Consider the following 19,161-nt stretch of genomic DNA (forward strand, 5'->3'; position numbering starts at 1 on the left):
TCCCAGACACCTTTAGGAAGGACCTGCTCTGGGTAAAGAGGAAGGGAAGTAACAGCATGAGATCTCATCATCCGTTCCTCAGCAGTCAACTAGCTGTGGACTGTTTTGGGGGTTAAATGAGATAATGTACGTAAAACAGTTATCACAGTGCCTGGCCTATGCTTGGAGCTCAGAAAATGGTAGTTATTCCTGCACCATGAGGTAGAAGTTATAATTATTACCACTTAGTAGATAATGAAACTAGGGCTCAGAGAGGTTAAGTCGCCTGCCCGAAGTAACACAGCAAGAAAGGGAAGGAGCCTGGATTTGAAGTCTGGTGGCTCTGGTGCTCATTTCAGCAGCACATATGCTGAAATTGGAATGGTACAGAGAAGATTAGCATGCACAAGGATGACATGCAAATTCATGAAGCCTGGTGCCTCTGACTTCAAACCACCGTTCTTCCCACTCCTTCAAGGTGCTTCACAAATAAACCTGCCAGTGTGTATTCTAATCACATCCCAAGGTGCAGGGTTTTGTTTGCAACAGCAGATACAGATAGAACATTTCTTTTTTCAGAGCAGTAGCCTATGTTGCAAACTATAGAAAGAGGATCTGCACCCTATCAGCCTCATTGGTGAATGGAACAGAAAAGCACAATGTATAGGAGAAGATTCTGGAAGATTCTGGGCTCTTCTGATGTATTGAGATAAAATGATCTTAGAAAACATTCACTCCCAGTTTTGCTTCATGCCTATATTATTGATGTCTTTTCTTGGTACCTTCATGTTAATGGAAATCTTAAGAATTTATAGATATGTTAACTAGCCTCTTAACAGTGTCCCAGTTAATCATATCTTAACAGTTATAACTTGGAAAGACCTTTTTATTATACTGGGGTGAGTCCTCTGGCCTCTGGGCCAAATCCAGCCTGCTGCCTGCCCTTGAAAATAAAGTTTTATTGGAACATGACCTCACTTATTTGTTTATGGCTTCTTTCATGCTACAAAGGCAGAGTTGAATAGTTACAGCAGAAGCTACACGGCCTACAAAGCTTAAAATATTTACTAGCTCACCTTTTATAGAAAGTTTGCTGATCTCTGCACCAGGGTCATGTACAAAAAATAAGCATGGCATTTCTGTGCTCCAACATCCCAACACATTATTTCAAAACACTAAGTCTCTCTCCACTGATGTATGTGTCTTTATTTTTTTCTTAAAGATTTTATTTATTTATTTGACAGAGAGAGACACAGCGAGAGAAGAAACACAAGTAGGGGGAGTGGGAGAGGGAGAAGCAGTCTTCCTGCTGAGCAGGGAGCCCACTGCGGGGCTTGATCCCAGGACCCTAGGATCATGACCTGAGCCAAAGGCAGATGCTTAACCACTGAGCCACCCAGGTGCCGCTGATGTATGTGTCTTAACATCTGGAAGATAAGTACCACTTACATGGACATTGTATATACTCATCTCTTGGAATGACTTGTGTTGTCAGGTAAACTGTGTCTAAAGTTCCCTCACTGGACAAATACTCTGAGAATCTTGTCTTAAATGAATATGTTTGGGAGGGAAACATATTCCCTAAAAGTCTTTGGGGACAACTGTGGTGTGAAGGAACAAAGGACTCTGAGATCCCTTGGATGGGACCATGGGACTTATGAGCTAACCAGGCTGGGGCTGTGGCCTACCTCAGTACCTGAGTGAGCTTACCAACCCCTGACTCTTCTCTACCCCTGACCTCAAGCAGCAGAGACTATAAAGAGCATAAAGCCCATGGGCCATGTTCTCTGTCACTGGAGTCTTCTGAATGGCCTAGAGATGTCCAAGGAGGCCTGGCCTTGCTCTCTCATACCTCCCAAGCAGCCCAGTTCCAGACAAAAGCAGTGAAGGTAAATCTAAGTCTATCACATCCTGTCTTTAGGTCTCAGAGTCCAATCCCTGAGCGCATGTCCCCAGACCTGCTTCGGGGTAGATGATGAGTAGATGTCAGGGAGAGTGGGAAGGAAATGGAAATAACTCATTTCCCATGACATCCAGCCTATTAGCTTGGGTGAACTTGACTGATCAACTTCATGTAGGTTGGGAAGGAAACTAGTTGTTAGGACAAGAGCTAAAGGCTCTAAGTTTCTTCCATCAGTGCTTCAAATAGAACAAGTCATCTGAAAATTCCAATATCAGAACTTCTGTCTCTCTAACTCTGCGGGGCTAAGACTTAGCTATCTCTATTAGTCGTTTGCATTCTAGTGTGTAGAGAGGGCCTAAGATCAGGTGTTCTTGGGGACACAGCACACTGGAGAGCAAACTCTCCAAAAGTGGCCCTGGGGGGCTTGTCAAAACCAGAGGGGACTCGGAATACAAGCTTTACACATGTCCTAGGCCAGCCCTATCTTCCAATCCCTTTTCCACTGCCTCACTACACAACACTGCTTCCATTAATGAAACCTCTGGGGATGAAACTCCTTTACAATGAACATGATGTGTTAAAATAACAGCTTCATAAATCACAGTAAACAGTACTGCTATATATCAGGTGGTTCCGCTGCAATATTCCTGCTGATCTATGCAGTCAGGGCACGAATCTGCTCAGGCACAGTTTTGATTCATCTCCCAAAGTTGAAGGGAAACAGAGTCTACCCACCGTCATTAGAGACTCTATTTCCCACTACTTCAGGTATTCTGAGACCTCTTGCTCTCTGACTTTCCCACCACAACTTTTGTTCAACAAAATTATTTACTGAGGGCCCACTAAGTACAAGATAAGGAGATCTAGTGGTTAAATGCACACACACACAGACACCCCCCACACATGTTCACACATACGGAGAAACCAAACAAATATTCATACTAATGAATTTCATAGCTTGATAAGTGTTGTGAAAAAAAAAGAACTAAATGGTATGAAATCATATAAGAAGGGGACCTGACCAATTTAAAGAGGAGGATGACGTTGGGACATGTAGAATTCCCAAGCTGAGAAAGAGCCTGGTCTCTTCAAGGAACTAAAAGAAAGGACAGTACATCTGGTTAGAGAATGAATGGGAGAAATCCAAGAGGTATGCTGGTTGGATCATTGGAAGACATGGATTCATGCTAAGGATTTTAGTCTGTATTGTTAAGAGCACACGGGAATCCCCAGCAGGAGGAGTGTTCTAAGATCAAATGTGCATTTTAAAGAAAATTTTATTTTACGGACAACAGATTGAAAAGGAGGAAGAGTAAATGATAGAAGGCTGAGAAGTGGTAGAGGTGAGAGGTCATGTTGATTTAGACTGGGTGGTAGAGGTAACTTTGGAACAAAGTGGATTCTGAGCATACTTTGGGGTAAACTCAGTGGCACTTGGGTTGGATAGGAACTATGGTGAAGGATAGGAAGTTTCAGGGTGATTCCAAGTGGGTGTGTCCTGCTCCGTGGCTGGAGATGCCATAAACTGGGTGAAGAACATGGAGAAGGAACTGGATTTGGAAGGGAAGGGATGATTATGAGTTCTGCATTTGCAAATAATTCACTGCAATCTATTTACATTTAAAACCTTTGGATTCTGGGAAGTTGCAGGATTTATCTTTTATTAATAAAAGTGAGTAGAGAAATATTTAGGGAAAAAGGAGACTTTGGTGTCATATTTATAACCTCCTTTGCCTTCTAAGGGGATGCTCTTTGATTGCTGGGCACACTGAGGCCAATGCACAGAGAATTGCTCTGTATCATAAAATAGTGAAAAAGTTGGGGTCTGGAGGGACAATCTTCAAGGTCATGCATCTTGTGAGGTTGGATTGGAAAAAACAGGCTCCATGGGATGCACAGGAAGGTGGGAGGGTGGGAGGACTCTGGAGAAGAGAAACATGGAAAGAGGAGTAAAGTAGTGTACCTCCTCTGAGGAGTGCACTGCAGAACCTCTTCCACATTTCCCCTCTGAAGTCTTCCATGGCTTTTCCTTTCCATGATTCTCCTCCATGGAGAGAGCTGACATTGGGTTACATGGAGGCCAGTGTGAAAGTGAATCACTCTCAGGGAGATGGGAATGGGAGTTGACCCATAGAGAAGAAGGTGCTGCTTCCTGGCTCAATCTGCCCTTTCAGTGCTAGAAGACAAGGGAATGGAAGAAAAAGTAAAAGAAGGTGAGGAAGAGATAAGAAAAGGGAAGACAATGGGAAGGGAAGGAGGCATACATTGCTGGGGTTCTGTTCTCTCTCCTCTTAAATTAAAAACATTGAGAGAAGGATACTATATATTAAATTAGCTCATACTAAAGCAAAGGTTAGTGACTCTCAAAAGGAAAATGGCTGTTGACCTCCTTCATCCCCTTTTCTGGGGCATTCTTGGGGTGGAGTGTGGTTTTGTGTGCTTACTCATATATTTATTCAGTCCTTTCTCACAAATGTATTGAGTACCTTTTCTGTGCTAGGCAGGGGTATGATGATGAGAGACACGATTCCTTTATATATTTGCAGGGAAATTGGCACTTAGTGGGAAGATGGGCAAACAAGACAGAAATATTTCAACGTGATCCTTGCTATAATAGGGAATAGGAGAATATAAAAGGGTCTTATGAGTCAGCTTGGGGGATTGCAGGAATGCTTTACCCCTAAGGTGATACTTGAAGAGAAAACATGAGTTTCTATCATGTTGGTGGGGTAAGGAGAGAAGCTTATCTGGTATTTGGAAGCAAAAAAAAAAAAAAAAAAAAAAGACTGGGGCTTATTTAAGCAGAAAACTTACTGACTTACTGTAAGGATTTTGAATAGTTCATAAAATTACCAGGAAGGCTGCAAAGACGCTTTTGGAGAATGGGAGAGGAGTAAGTTGGCTAGGCATAATCCAGGATCGTTTCAGAATGACATCATAAGACCAGTCTGGTATAGACAATAGTGTCTCTGATGCTGAACAGCTGTAAACCCCAATTGCAGCCTTGGTGTTGCTGCTGTTAGCAATGCCTGTGGTTGTCATTTAGCCTCTGCTCACCACCAGGATGGATCCTTACCCTCCCTGCTTCTTTGCATTAATGACTCTGATTGAAAGTTGCAGGTGGGCACATTTGATTGTCTGCCTCCGTAGCTGCAAGGGACTCTTGATAAGCAAATACGTGGCTTTTTCAGCTTCTATGATGGGGATGGGGCAGGAGGATGGATTGCTGTCTCACACCTGGATTCAAAAAGAGAGAAAGTTCTCTAAATAAAAAGGGAGTTCAAATGATGGGCGGCCCTCTTTTCCTAATGAGGGGAGAAGAATGAAGGCAAGACAAAGATATTCCAGGTAATTGTATGTGAATATGTAGAAAGGTTCGAAGGCATGAACTAGCATGCAGTGCTGGGAGGCCTGCTAATAACTCAAAAGGAGATTGGAGAGAAGGGAAGGAGGGCTGGGAAGGCAGACAGGGGACTTGTTTTGAAGGCTTTATGCCTACAAGTTTGACTTTCCTGTTAGAGGGGTGTGGCAGATTCAGTTAGTTGTCTGCTCAGTAACCATTCATGTTTCTTCCTTACCAGTGCAATTCCAATTTTGATTTGGGTAGCTATATACCCAGCTAGAGTTCCTTGTAGTTAGTGACAGCATGTTACACAGTTCAAGTCAATGAGACCCAAACTGAGGGTTCTTGTCTCTCCCCTTTCTAGCTGAATACAGATGTGAGCTCTGGAGGTATAGCAACCATCTTAGGAGAATGAGACAACAAGCAGGGGATGAGGCCTATGCATTAAAATGGCAGAATAAGAAGATGGGGAGAGCCTGTTCCCTGTTTCATTTGAGACTTGCCTACTCCCAGATTTCTTGTGTTGTTAAGTCACTAGAGTTGGATTTTTCTATTATTTGCAGCTGTATGTGATCCTGACTGAGAGAGGAAAGGAGACCAACTAGGAAACCAATACGACCATTTAAAAAGTCACTTCAATGGGGGCAGAAGAGGTAGGATTGGGCAGAGAGGGTGGATTGAAGATACAAATGTGGTAAGGATGTTCAGCTACTACTCAGATGGGACGGGGGCTATGTGGGTGGAATCTACTTCAGGTACCACAGAAAACTAGCCCCAGCATTGAAGTGTTAGGGAACTCTGTAAGAGCACCTGGAAAGCATGGAGTGGGAGGGAGCAGAAAGGGGGTGTGTACAGTCTCAAAGGCTAACCGCACAATATTCTTTTATTATTAAAAAAAAAATACTGGGTCAATATACAAATTTTAGAAAACTCAGTTAAGCAAAAAACTGTCTGTTAAAAATATTAAAATCCTCCCAAATTCCACTACCCAGAGATAATAATTAGTGCTAACATTTTGATTATTTCTTTGCAGCCCCTATTTAGTCGTTTTTTCCCATTCTTGCCACAAAATGACTCTATAAGTAGTTTAACAAAAATGTGATCATAATATATACTGTTTTCCAATCTGTCCAACATTTTGCATTTGGCAAAACTGAGAAGGCCTTTTCATGTTATCACTATCACTTTAGTGGCTACATGCAGTGTTCCATTCTGTAGACGTATCTATCACGGTATAGAAGTCAAACATTTAAACATTCTTGTTTCCTATTTCCTGCAGTGGGGGAACTGTTGAAGGTGATTCTGGGATTGAAGAAGTAACAGCATTAACTTTGCCATCAGTTTTTTTTTTTTTAAGTTTTTTAATTCCAGTATAGTCAACATACAGTTATATCAGTTTCAGCTGTACTGTGCTCATCACCTATTTCACCCATCCCTCCACCCGCCATCAGTTTTAATATGATAGCTTGTTTGGGCTGTGATAGCCCACAAACTTGCGCCAATATTTACCTTATTTTTATTTTGCAAACTTTTCTTCACATTGTGGAACAAGATTCTGAAACTGCTACAAAGGACGATTTTTCCCTTTAGCGTAAGCATAGCTAGGTTTGCAAGCGCTGACATTTATTGGCTTTTCTTTAACACATTAAACTTCTCCGTAGGTGAGTCATTTGGCGAGCAGGAAGGGAAATTCAGCAGAATTAACGATTCTCGTGTAATGGCACATATTAGAAGAGGAAAAGATAAGCCACCTGCTTCCGCAGCGAGCAGGGTTCGAACCTGCGCGGGGAGACCCCATTGGATTTCAAGTCCAACGCCTTAACCACTCGGCCATCGCTGCCACGGAGACGACAGAAACGCGGAGACACTTTAGTGCAATAACTGCGCGCACGCGCGCTATGCCCACTAAAAGGCGGAGCCTTTTACAACTTCCCCCGCTCGGTTCAGAGAAGCGGTCAGAGGTTGACCGCTCAAATTGTGTGAACTATATCGTGGAAACGGAGAAATAACAAACTCCCTTAAGGAATTTAAGTAAACTCCCTTAAGCAGAAGGTCTGGGAAACCCTTCCCTTCGCTGACCTCCGAAAATCACAAAGTTGCTTGGCTTCTGGTCGCCGACCATATTTTTGCCCTCCCACTTCCTCATTAGGTAATCGAGATAGTTGTGAAACAAAGACCTATCTCATTTAGTGCTGCGGGCCCGCGCTCTGGGAAATTTCCGCATTTCTGCGGGAGTGTGCGTCTTCGGCAGCGTTCCCGCGTTGACCGCGTCTGCTTAAGCCCTCCTCTTTATGAGTAAGGGAGGGAGGCGTGAGGAGTCGGGTCGCTGTCTGTGACCTCACCTACCCCGAGCCTCTGCCCAAGCAGCCCTCTCTCATTCTTTCCCCAAGGGTCCCTGCTGGAAGAAATCGGGCCCCAAGTGTGGTCTCTGCTCTCTCAAGTGTTGAGGAGCATTGGACGTGGTTTGAGAACCAAGTTCTGCGCATTAGGTCTGCTTTCTACCTTTAAGTATCATTAATTTCCTCCCTTCAGCGCTAGGTCCTTATTTATTTTATTTTATTTTTTTAGTTACTTTGTTAAAGCTCTCAGAACCGGGTAGGTCGGTCGGTACTCTGCTGCCTACCTCAGGGAACAGAAGCCCGGGACCGGCCGTGGCTTGGCGCTGCCCACTCCTGGGCGCACGCGCACCTTCTTACCCTCGCACGTGGAGGCGGCGCTCCCGCCCAGTAGCTGGTTCTGTTGTTGCACGATTTGGTAACAACAACAAAGGCAACCTTTTATTAAATTCTAAATTTCTTTTTTAAAATTTAAAATTCTAAAAGTTTCCTGGAAATAAACTTCACCATCCATCTCATGGTGTTACAGGAAGGCAAATCCTTGTCATTTGGAAACCCGGTTGTTGAGTGACTTCACTTTATGTGTGAATTTTCTTGAGACTTTTCGGTACCATTTCTTCTAAATAAATTATGGTGCTGTGTCTAAACCGATTTAATTAAAGAAGGGGAACAAAATACTTAAGAATTATAAGAATTTTTATCTGGTTTGAAATTGTTTTTATAATTTTTATCTTTTGTTTGTTTTTAATTTGGCAAAGCTGCAGGAATGGTCCCAGTTTCTGTCTGGATACTATATGCGACCAAAGTTATTCCCGACAATCCCAGGCATAAATTTTATCATATATGTGAACTTTATTTGGCACTTTTCCAATAGAGACTATCTAAGAAGAAATAAATTTCTGTCCTTTAATCTTGTTCTTAATATGTGTTCTTAATATGTGCTGTGAGATAATCTATCATTTAAGCTTCATTAGTCGTACCTTGATTTGGAAGTCTTTTTAAAGTTAAATGCAGTTAAATGGTAATATTTACTGAAAGCTCTCTTAACTTTCCCTTCCCCTCTCAGGAATTCTCACTTGCTTAAAAGCTTGACAGTAATGGGAATTGATTATGGTTAAAATAGTTTAACCAAAAAATCTATCCAGAAGGTTTTGTGCTCATTTTTTGGTTTAATTTTGAGGGGAAGGGAAGGCTGCAAAGGAAAAGAATCTGTTACAAAGTTAATGTGTATTTGGTGAGAACTGTGATTAAAATTTCTTTGCAAAATTTCAGAAGTGAAATAACTACATTAATGTTTTATTTTCAGCTTATTTGAGTTAATGTAGGCTTTTCAGAAAATGAAATTGCCTTTTTCCTGATTTATCATATTACGAAAATGAGCCAAGAGACCAAAATTATTATAGGTTTTCAAAAAGCGTGAATTTACAAATGAATTCTTTCAGATACAACCTTAGTTTTTTTTATTTTATTAAAGATTTTATTTATTTATTTGACAGAGACACAGCAAGAGAGGGAACAGAAGCAGGGGGAGTGGGAGAGGGAGAAGCAGGCTTCCCACAGAGCAGGGAGCCTGATGCGGGGCTCGATTCCAGGATCCTGGGATCATGACCTGAGCCAAAGGCAGATGCTTAATGACTGAGCCACCCATGCACCCCTACAAGCTTAGTTTTTATCATTGCCATTTAATGCAATGAGTGGCAGCTAAGGGAAAAAGAAGCAAAATACATGTTTCCAACATAATTATAATAAATGTATTATGATTCATGACAGTAACATCATAAAACATTGATTTTCAACCATGGACATTTTTAAAACCTGTAAAATTCCCCTGGTGATTCTGATTGCCTCCTCCTCTGTACTAACTCCAGATTCTTTTATGTGGTAGTTTTTATCAAGCTAATTTGGTGTGGAATGCAAATATCTGTGGCTTTCTCTAAAAAGCTTTTTTTTTTTAAGATATTTTATTTATTTATTTGAGAGAGAGAGCACAAACAGGGGGAGCAGCAGAGAAGCAGGCTACCTGAGCCGAAAGCAGACGCTTAACCGACTGAGCCACCCAGGCACCCTTAAAAACCTTTCTTGATGCCACTTTCAGAGGCAGAATATTGAGGGGAATAGGCCATGTGTTTAGGAGCAGATGGGTTCTTTTTACAGCAATCAAAATTTATTTTGAATTATTTTGGGGGTTTGTTTTTTGAATTAAAAAAATCATAGTTTTAATGTTGGAAGAGACATTAAAGCTAGTCTAATCCCCTTTTTTTTACAGACAGGAAACTGTGGCCTATGCATGGCTTGCCCAAGGTCATGTAGCTAATTAGTAGAACATTCAAGCCTGTAATTTTCTTTTTTAAAGATTTTATTTGTTTGACAGAGAGACATAGTGAGAGATAGTGAGAGCAGGAACACAAGCAGGGGGGAATGGGAGAGAGAGAAGCAGGCTTCCCACCGAGCAGGGAGCCCAATGCGGGGCTCGATGCGGTGCTCGATCCCAGGACCCTGGGATCATGACGTGAGCCGAAGGCAGATGCTTAACGACTGAGCCACCCAGGTGCCACAAGACTATAATTTGTTATGTTAGCCCAGTGTTCTTACTAGATTTTGATGCCTTCATGTATTCTTTGTTAGTCTCTGGTCCAGTGGCATGTAGATCAGGAAGTGTGTATATGGCAGTAGACGGAGTTTACTGAGTAGGGGAGAGCTGTGAGTTGGAATTTGAAGGCCTATGAGATGTCAGATACTGAATATATCGTGACTGGTGATTTTTAAATTTTTTTTATTCCAGTGTCCATCCTTTCAACTAATGATGACACTTCAGTTGTGCTTAAAGAGGACCACCCCTCCTCCATTGGATGCAGCCTTACTTCAGCTGTTAATCAAGGTATACTACCGTCTTCTGGCCAAGGGGTAGGCATGTGACATATTGTTTTTTTGTTGCTGCATAACAAATTACAACAAGTTTGGTGACTTAAAACAACATGAATTTATTATCTCACAGTTTCTGTGTGTCAGCAATATGGTCATGGGTGTGGTCGTGGGTTCACTGGGTCCTCTCCTCAGGGTCTGACCAGATCTCAAGGCGGTGACTGGGACTTTGATCTTATCTAAGACTTGGGGTCCTCTTCCAAGATCACTAGTTGTTGGCAGAATTCAGCTCCTTTGGTTGTAGGACTTGTTGCCTGTCAGTGGAGGATCACTCTCAGCTGCTAGAGGTTGTACCTTATCATGTGGCCCTCTCAACAACATGGTAGTTGGTTGTAGGTTGGTTCTTTAAGGCCATCAGAAGAATTACTCTCTAGTTTACTACAGTAGAGTTTTATGTAATGTAATATAATTGCAGAAGTGACTATTGCATCATGTTCAGAAATCTAGCTCAAGTAAGGGGGATTATATAGGGTGTGTACATATAGCTGGGGCAGGTTTCTTGGGAGCCATCTTAGAATCCTGCCTACCACATAACTCAAGCTGGGCCAATCAGATCCTCTCTAAATCCCTGTTCTTTCTGTTACACAATTGTATTTTTATGGACATCACACACAAAACCCATACATGGTAATCAACGAGAGGTGATCAGAGTCTGGAAATTTTACCTTAGCTGCCTTAAGTGCTTTTGTACCTCATTTGAAAGAAATAGAGTTGACAACAACTGCAGAATTTTAGAGGCTTAGCCACCATTCAAGGTTCTTAAATTTAATTCTGTACTGATTGCAGAATTACTGTAGCTATCCATTTTAGACAACATATGTAGGAGAACTTAGTTCAAGTTGGCCAGAAAATTTACTAAGTTGTTGGCAACAAAACCCTAATGAAGGTTTAGCTGGTAAGTTACAGACATCATGAAAAGTGATGGAAATATATTAAACATGTATGTTTGAGGAATACTGCAGATATAGCCTACTCAGCACTAGAGCAACTTATTTATACGATTTTCCTTGGTCCCCTAATGCCATGCCAATTAAGAATTAAATAGAATTAAGACAAATGGAACCTTCTTTTCTTTTTCTTTTTTTATTAGAATAGAACTGTATTGGTGGCATCAAGATTTTAAAAAAATTATTTTATACTTTAAAGTATGCAGTAAATTTGATACATTAATCATTTTTTAATTTAATTTAATTTTTTAAAAAGATTTTATTTATTTATTTGACAGAAAGAGAGACACACACAGCGAGAGAGGGAACACAAGCAGGGGGAGTGGGAGAGGGAGAAGCAGGCTTCCTGTCCATCAGGGAGCCTGATGTCAGGCTCAATCCCAGGACCCTGGGATCATGACCTGAGCTGAAGGCAGATGCTTAATGACTGAACCACCCAGGCACCCCACATTAATCATTTTTTTTAAGTTTTTATTTTAATCACCCAGTGCTCATCATGACAAGGGCACTCCTTAATACGCATCAACTGTTATAACCATCTCCCACCCAATTTCCCTCTGGTAACCGTCAGTTTGTTCTTTCTAGTTAAGAGTCCGTTTCTTGGTTTCTCTCTCTCTCTCTCTGTTTCCCCTCTTTGCTTATTTGTTTTGTTTCTTAAATTACAGATATGAGTGAAATCATATGGTATTTGTTTTTCTATGACTGACTTATTTCCTTTAGCATAATACTCTCCAGCTCCATCCATGTCATTAAAAATGGCAAGATTTCATTTTTTTATGGCTGAATAACATTCCATTGTATTTATATACCACATCTTCTTGGGGTACCTGGGTGGCTCAGTCAGTTGAGTATCTGACTGTTGATTTCAGCTCAGGTCATGGGATCGAGCTGTGTGTTGGGCTCCATGTTCAATGTGGAGTCTGCTTGGGATTCTCTCTCTTCCTCTCCCCCTACCCCCGTGCACTATCACACATGAGCGTGTGCTCTCTCTCAAATAAGTGTTTTAAAAAATATATGTATACCACATCTTCTTTATTCATTCATCAATTGATGGACACTTGGGCTGTTTCTGTAATTTGGCTATTGTAAATAATTCTGCTATTAACATAGAGGTGCATGTATCCATTTGAATGAGTGTTTTTATATTCTTTGGGTAAATACCAGTAGTGTGATTGCTGGATTGTAGCGTAGGTCTATTTTAAACATTTTGAGGAATCTCCACTGTTTTCCAGAGTAGCTGCCCCAGTTTGCATTCCCACCAACAGTGTAAGACGATTTCTTTTTCTCCACATCCTTGGCAACACCTGTTGTTTCTTGTGCCTTTGATTTTAGCTATTCTGACATATCTCATTGTAGTTTCGATTTGCCTTTCCCTGATAATAAGCAATGATGAGCATCACTTTTCACGTGTCTGTTGGCCATCTGGATGTCTTCTTTGGAGAATGCTGGATGTCTTGTTTGGAGAAATGTCTGTTTATGTCTCCTGCCCATTTCTAATTGGATTATTTGTTTTTTGGGTATTTGGTTTTATAAGTTCTTTATAAGTATATAAAGATTGGATACTCTTTTTTTTTTTTTAAAGATTTTATTTGTTTATTTGACACAGAGAGAGAGAGAACAGGAACAAAAGCAGGGACAGTGGGAGAGGGGGAAGCAGGCTTCCTGCTGAACAGGGAGCCCGATGTGGGGCTCGATCCCAGGACCCTGGGATCATGACCTGAGCGAAGGCAGACAGTTAACAACGGAGCCACTCAGGCACCCCTGGATACTAACTCTTTATCAGATATGTCGTTTGTAAATATCTTCTCCCATTCTATAGGTTGCCTTTCAGTTTTATTGATTGTTTCCTTTGCTCTGCAGACTTTATTTTGATGTAGTCCCAATAGTTTATTTTACTTTTGTTTCCCTTGCCTCAGGGAACCTATCTAGAAAAAAGTTGCTATGCCCAATGTCAGAGAACTACTGCTTCTGCTCTCGTCTATGATTTTTATGGTTTCAGGTCTCACATTTAGGTCTTTAATCCATTTTGAGTTTATTTTGCGTTTGGTATGAGAAACTGGTCCAGTTTAATTCTTTTGCATGTAGCTGTCTGGTTTTTCCAACACCATTTGTTGAAGAGACTATCTTTTTCCCATTGGATATTCTTTCCTGCTTTGTTAAAGATTAATTGACCATTTAATTGTGGGTTTATTTCTGGATTTTTATTCTGTTCGATTGATTTATGTGTCTGTTTTTGTGCCAGTAACATACTGTTTTGATCACTACACCTTTGTAATATAACTTGAAGTCTGGAATTGTGATGCGATGTGATGTGATATTTTGTTCTTCCAAACTATGAACATGGAATGTCTTTCCATTTTTTTGTGTTGTCCTCAATTTCTCTCATCAGTGTTTTATAGTTTTCAGAGTATAGGTCTTTGGTAAGATTTATTCCTAGGTATCTTATGGTTTTGGGTGCAACTCTAAATGGGTTTGTTTTCTTGATTTTTCTTTCTGCTTCTTTATTATTAGTATACAGAAATGCAACAGATTTCTGTATGTTTATTTTGTATATTGCAACTTTACTGAATTGTTTATCAGTTCTAGCAGTTTTTTGGTGGAGTCTTTCAGGTTTTCTATATATAGCATCATGTTATCTGCTAATAGTGAAAGTTTTGCTTCTTCCTTACCGATCTGGATGCCTTTTCTTTTTCTTGTCTGATTGCTGTGGCTAGGACTTCCAGTGTTATGTTGAATAAAAATGTTGAGAGTGGACATCCTTGTTTTTTTCCTGATTTTAGGGGAAAGGCTCTCAGTTTTTCCCCATTGAGGATGATGTTAGCTGTGGGTTTTTCATAGATGGCCTTTGTTATGTTGAGGTATGTTCCCTCCAAACATACCTTGTTGAGAGTTTTTGTCATGAATGGATGTTGTACTTTGTTAAATGCTTTTTCTGCATCTATTGAAATGATCATATGGTTCTTATTCTTTCCTTTATTGATGTGATGTATCATGTTGATTGATTTGCAAATATTGAACCACCTTTGCAACTCAGGAATAAATTCCATTTCATCATAGTAAATGATTTTTTTTAATGTATTGTTGAATTTGGTTTGCTAATATTTTGTTGAGGATTTTTACATTCATGTTCATCAGAGATATTGGCCTGTAGTTCTCTTTTTTTGTGATGTCTTTTCTGGTTTTGGTATGAGGATAATGCTGGCTTCATAGAGTGAATTTGGAAGTTTTCCTTCATTTTTTATATTTTAGAGTAGTTTGAGAAGAATAGGTATTAACTCTTCTTTAAATGTTTGGTAGAATTTGTCCGTGATGCCATCTGGTCCTGGACTTTTGTTTGTTGGGAGTGTTTTGATTACTGATTCAGTTTCTTTGCTGGTATTTGGTCTGTTCCAGATTTGGTATGTGTTGCCAAGTTGCCCTTGAGAGATGTTTTCCCAATTTGCATTTATACCAAAAGTGTCTTAGTTTTTGTATCTCTGTACTCTTGACGAAATAATATTTTTATTGTTTTGATGAATTATTTAACTCTCATGTTAGTTATCCTTTAATGTAATAGGTAAAATCCCTCATATTATTTTCTTCTGCTAGATTGTCACTTTTGCAGGAGATAGGTTTTTGAGTCTTTTTTTTTTCTTTGTATTTGTCCTTACTGGAATCTTGTCCTGGATAAGTACTCAGTAATTTTTTATATATTTGACTTGAATTCCCAACGACAACAGATTCTTCAACTCTCACTTCCAGATTTAGAACGTGTAATAAGATTGTTAATCTTTCAGTCCCATCTACACACTGTCCACAGTCAGGTGTTTCATTTTCATGTGGTTCTTAGTTTCATATTAAAAAAAAAGGGAAGTTAAGGGCGCCTGGGTGGCTCAGTTGGTTAAGCGACTGCCTTCGGCTCGGGTCGTGATCCTGGAGTCCCGGGATCGAGTCCCGCATCGGGCTCCCTTGCTCAGCGGGGAGTCTGCTTCTCCCTCTGACCCTCTTCCCTCTCGTGCTCTCTCTCATTCTCTCTCTCTCAAATAAATAAAATCTTTAAAAAAAAAAAAGGGAAGTTAATTTGAATTAATTAAAATGTAGATTTAATATTTGAACAAAGGTTAAGTGAATTTTTAGTTGATTTAATTGGTTGGCCAGAAAAAGAGAAAGGGAAAGTGTTATTTAATAAGGTCTTGAGTCTGTAAGCAGGTGTTTCCTAGAGGATAGAAGGAACTGAGAGTTCCTGCACCTGGAAGAGTTTAAGCTAGGAATAATAAAAAGAGTCTCAGTGTGGTTATGAGACATTAAAATAAATTCTCTGGTGGAGGTTAAATGTTTTCTGAAAATCTGTCTCCCTCTGAATGGTCCAGGTGCAGCCTTTTCATTGAAAGAGAATCTATAAGTTCCTGAAGGATTGGACCATGGCTTCTTTTATATTTTTAATCTCTTAAAGACCAGAACCAGATTTAGGTTCTGGCCACCATGGAGCTGCCCAGAATGTTTACTTGTAAGTGTTACTAAAACATCAGTGGCAGTGTAATAGGATGGAGAAAGTCCTGTTTTCCAGAATGCCTCTCAGGAAGAAAAGGAAATATGGTAGGAAGGAATAAGACACTTGGAGTGGTAGAGGAGGTAGTAGTGGGATATTTGTGGGGAACATGCTCCAATAACAAAAGATGTTGTTAAATTCTTTTCTAAGGAAGGTGTGTCTAATTATGTATGTACCAAGGAAGGTGAGTCCAGTTCTTATTTTGCTGAGTGGCAAGTACACATTTAGGGCCAGATTTGAATTGTTTTGAGCAATAGAAAGAAATGCATACCACCAGAAGTCCTCCTTGTGGCTCCTCTCTGAGTGGAGAACAGCCTCTTTGATGTTGAATAAAGGCACCGATGTGGGCTATGGTTATGATCTAGGAACAGGAGGATAGGAGGTCTAGGAATGGAGGGTGAATATTGAGGAATCCAGAATTCTATTATAGATGTATCATATTTGAAATGCCACATTCAAATAGATTTGATACATTTAAATAGATTTATCGTGATTTGACCACATACCCTTTTGGGAAAAATCAAATCCTATGAATTGGAATTATAGTAGCAATTTTTCAAAGAAAATTTATGTAGGCCACTTTATTTTTTAATCTCAGCTTTTCTAAAACTGAACTTTACTATTTTTTATTTAAAAATTTAAATAAACACATGTAATATAGGTACATGGGTAACTCATTACAATTCTTTCTGCATTATTTAATATTTTCTTCTTGAAGAAGTACATATACTATATGCGAATGGATTACATTTTGGTTATGTAATAGGCAGCTGGGGACTGTGAACGTATTACTGTTACTATCTCTGAGCATTTCTCCCATAAACACTGTTCCAGGTTTGGTATGTTTCTTCTGTGATCATTTAGAAGCTCATCTTGTTTGCTCAATTCTACAATTTTAATGGAGTCTTGAGAGGAAAAGAAGATAAAGCTGTGCTCAATTTGTCATCTTTAACCTAATTTTAAATATTTTCTTGTAAGTTATGTTGCATAGTTTTAATACTCAGGTCTTATAGAGTTATATGGACAAATGAAAAAATAATGAGAAAGTAATATGTTAGAGAGATAGTACGTTAAAAGACATTTTATCTAATTTCATACTCTATCTTGATTACAAAACTGCCCGTTTTTATGTTTTTGGCTCATTATTCAGGTAAATATATAGTAAGATTTAGGGCAGTTCTGTTACTGATGAGCTTTGAGGTGAAGAGTTACATTTTTTTATCCTAAAATTGTGCATATTTAATTAGAAAGTTATGTCAATAAGAAGTGCTTACAGTATGCAAAAAGGATTTCTCAGTTTGGGTGAAATTAGTAACATGAGGTTTCTACTGATCAAGAGGATTAAGTCAACAGTGGTTGTAAGGATTATGATTTTTGTGATTTTTATGACTTTTTTTCCTAAGACCACATCCCATTTAGATACTCAAACAAGATTTTAACTTAAATGACTAAATATGCATTTACTCATAAGCATGTTTTAATTTAAGCATTTAGATAGTTGTTTTATATAGCTTAGTACTTTTGTTTGATTTTAATTTTATTTATTATTATTTTATTTTTATTTTTTAAAGATTTTATTTATTTATTTGACAGAGAGAGACACAGCGAGAGAGGGAACACAAGCAGGGGGAGTGGGAGAGGGAGAAGCAGGCTTCCCGCTGAGCAGGGAGCCTGATGCAGGGCTTGATCCCAGGACCTCAGGACCTGAGCCGAAGGCGGAGGCTTAACGACTGAGGCACCCAGGTGCCCCTATTTTTTATTTTTTAAAAAATTTTATGTATTTGAGAGAGAGCATGTGTGTGTGTGCGTGCATGAGTGGGGGGAGGTGCAGAGAGAGAGGGAAAAGCAGGCTTCCTGCTGAGCAGGGAGACCAAAGGCAGGGCTCAATCCCAGGACTCTGGGATCATGACCTGAGCTGAAGGCAGACACTTAACAGACTGAGCCACCCGGGCACCCCTGTTTGATTTTTAAAATACAAACCTAATGGTTGGTATCCTGGAAATCTGTAAATAAGTTTTTTCAATTAAGCTTTACTTTTTATCTAATGATATAAACACTTGCTAAAAGCAAACTAGTATAGGGACACCTGGATGACTCAGTTGGTTAAGCATCTGACTCTTGGTTTTGGCTCAGGTCATGATCTCAGAGTCATGAGATCAAGCCCCACGTAGGGCTCCGTGCTCAGTGCAGAGTCTGCTTGAGATTCTTTCCCTCTCCCTCTGCCCATCTCCCCTCCCCCACTCATGCTCTCTCTGTCTCTCTAAAGTAAGTAATAAATAAAATCTAAGAAAAGCAAACTAGTATAAAAGACAAATGCACTGTTATGTTTATTGCAGCATTATTTACAGTAGCCAAGGTACAGATGCAACCTAAGTGTCCATCAATATATGAATGTATGAAGAAGATGTAGTACATATACACAGTGGAATATTACTCGGCCATTAAAAAGGATGAAATCTTGCCATTTGTGACAACATGATGGCCTTAAAGGGTATTATGCTAGGTGAAATAAGTCAGATGGAGAAAGATGAATACCATATGATTTCACTTATATGTGGAATCTAAAAAACAAAACCAATGAAAAAACAGCAACAACGAAGAGAAACAGACTCATAAATGTAGAGAGCAAACAAGTGGTTGCCTGAGGGGATAGGGTTGGGGGGATGGGTGAAATAGGTAAAGGAGATTAAGAGGTACAAACTTCCAGTTATAAATAAGCCACAGAGATGGAAAAGTACAGCATAGGGAATGTAGTCAATAATGTTGTAATAGGTTTTTTTTTTTTAATCAGCAAAATGGATTTATTTGGGAATAGCAGAGAACTGCACTTGCAATTTGGGACATGCAAGCTACTGCAAAGACAGGCAAGTCCAAAAAGAAGGAAGAGGAATGTTATTTTATGAAGGAAAAGTTGGAAGGGATTGTTCTGAACCAAAGTCCACTTTAGAAAAGCAAGAGTTCAGGGTGATAACAGTTTCTCATTGGCTGAGTTACTAGGTTAGTCAGTTTCTTGTAGGAGAGGCAGTGTCCATTTTTCCCTGTTGGGGCCTGTAATCATGATTCTTTGCTGTTGAGAATGCTTCTGTTGGAGTCTGTAGTCTTCCTGTAATTGACTTCAGGTGACATAGAGCATGAGTTGTTCCCTATATTCCAATAGTTTTGTATAGTGACAGATGGTAACTACACTTATCATGATGAGCATT

At 39.8% G+C, this 19,161-nt stretch overlaps 1 non-coding gene and 1 pseudogene across 1 annotated transcript; one reads left to right on the forward strand and one right to left on the reverse strand.

Moving 5' to 3' along the window:
- The first annotated feature begins 325 nt into the window (after positions 1–325).
- On the forward strand, positions 326–425 carry LOC114214244 (U6 spliceosomal RNA; annotated as a pseudogene).
- Positions 426–6,983: 6,558 nt separating this feature from the next.
- On the reverse strand, positions 6,984–7,065 carry TRNAS-UGA (transfer RNA serine (anticodon UGA)). The gene has a single exon. It is a non-coding gene; the product is annotated as a tRNA-Ser (tRNA).
- Positions 7,066–19,161: the final 12,096 nt, after the last annotated feature.

The sequence above is a fragment of the Eumetopias jubatus genome, unplaced genomic scaffold, assembly GCF_037043125.1.
Source record: "Eumetopias jubatus isolate StellerSeaLion01/CBP00866 unplaced genomic scaffold, mEumJub1_p1.0 scaffold_17, whole genome shotgun sequence".
In the NCBI taxonomy this organism is placed as follows: domain Eukaryota; kingdom Metazoa; phylum Chordata; class Mammalia; order Carnivora; family Otariidae; genus Eumetopias; species Eumetopias jubatus.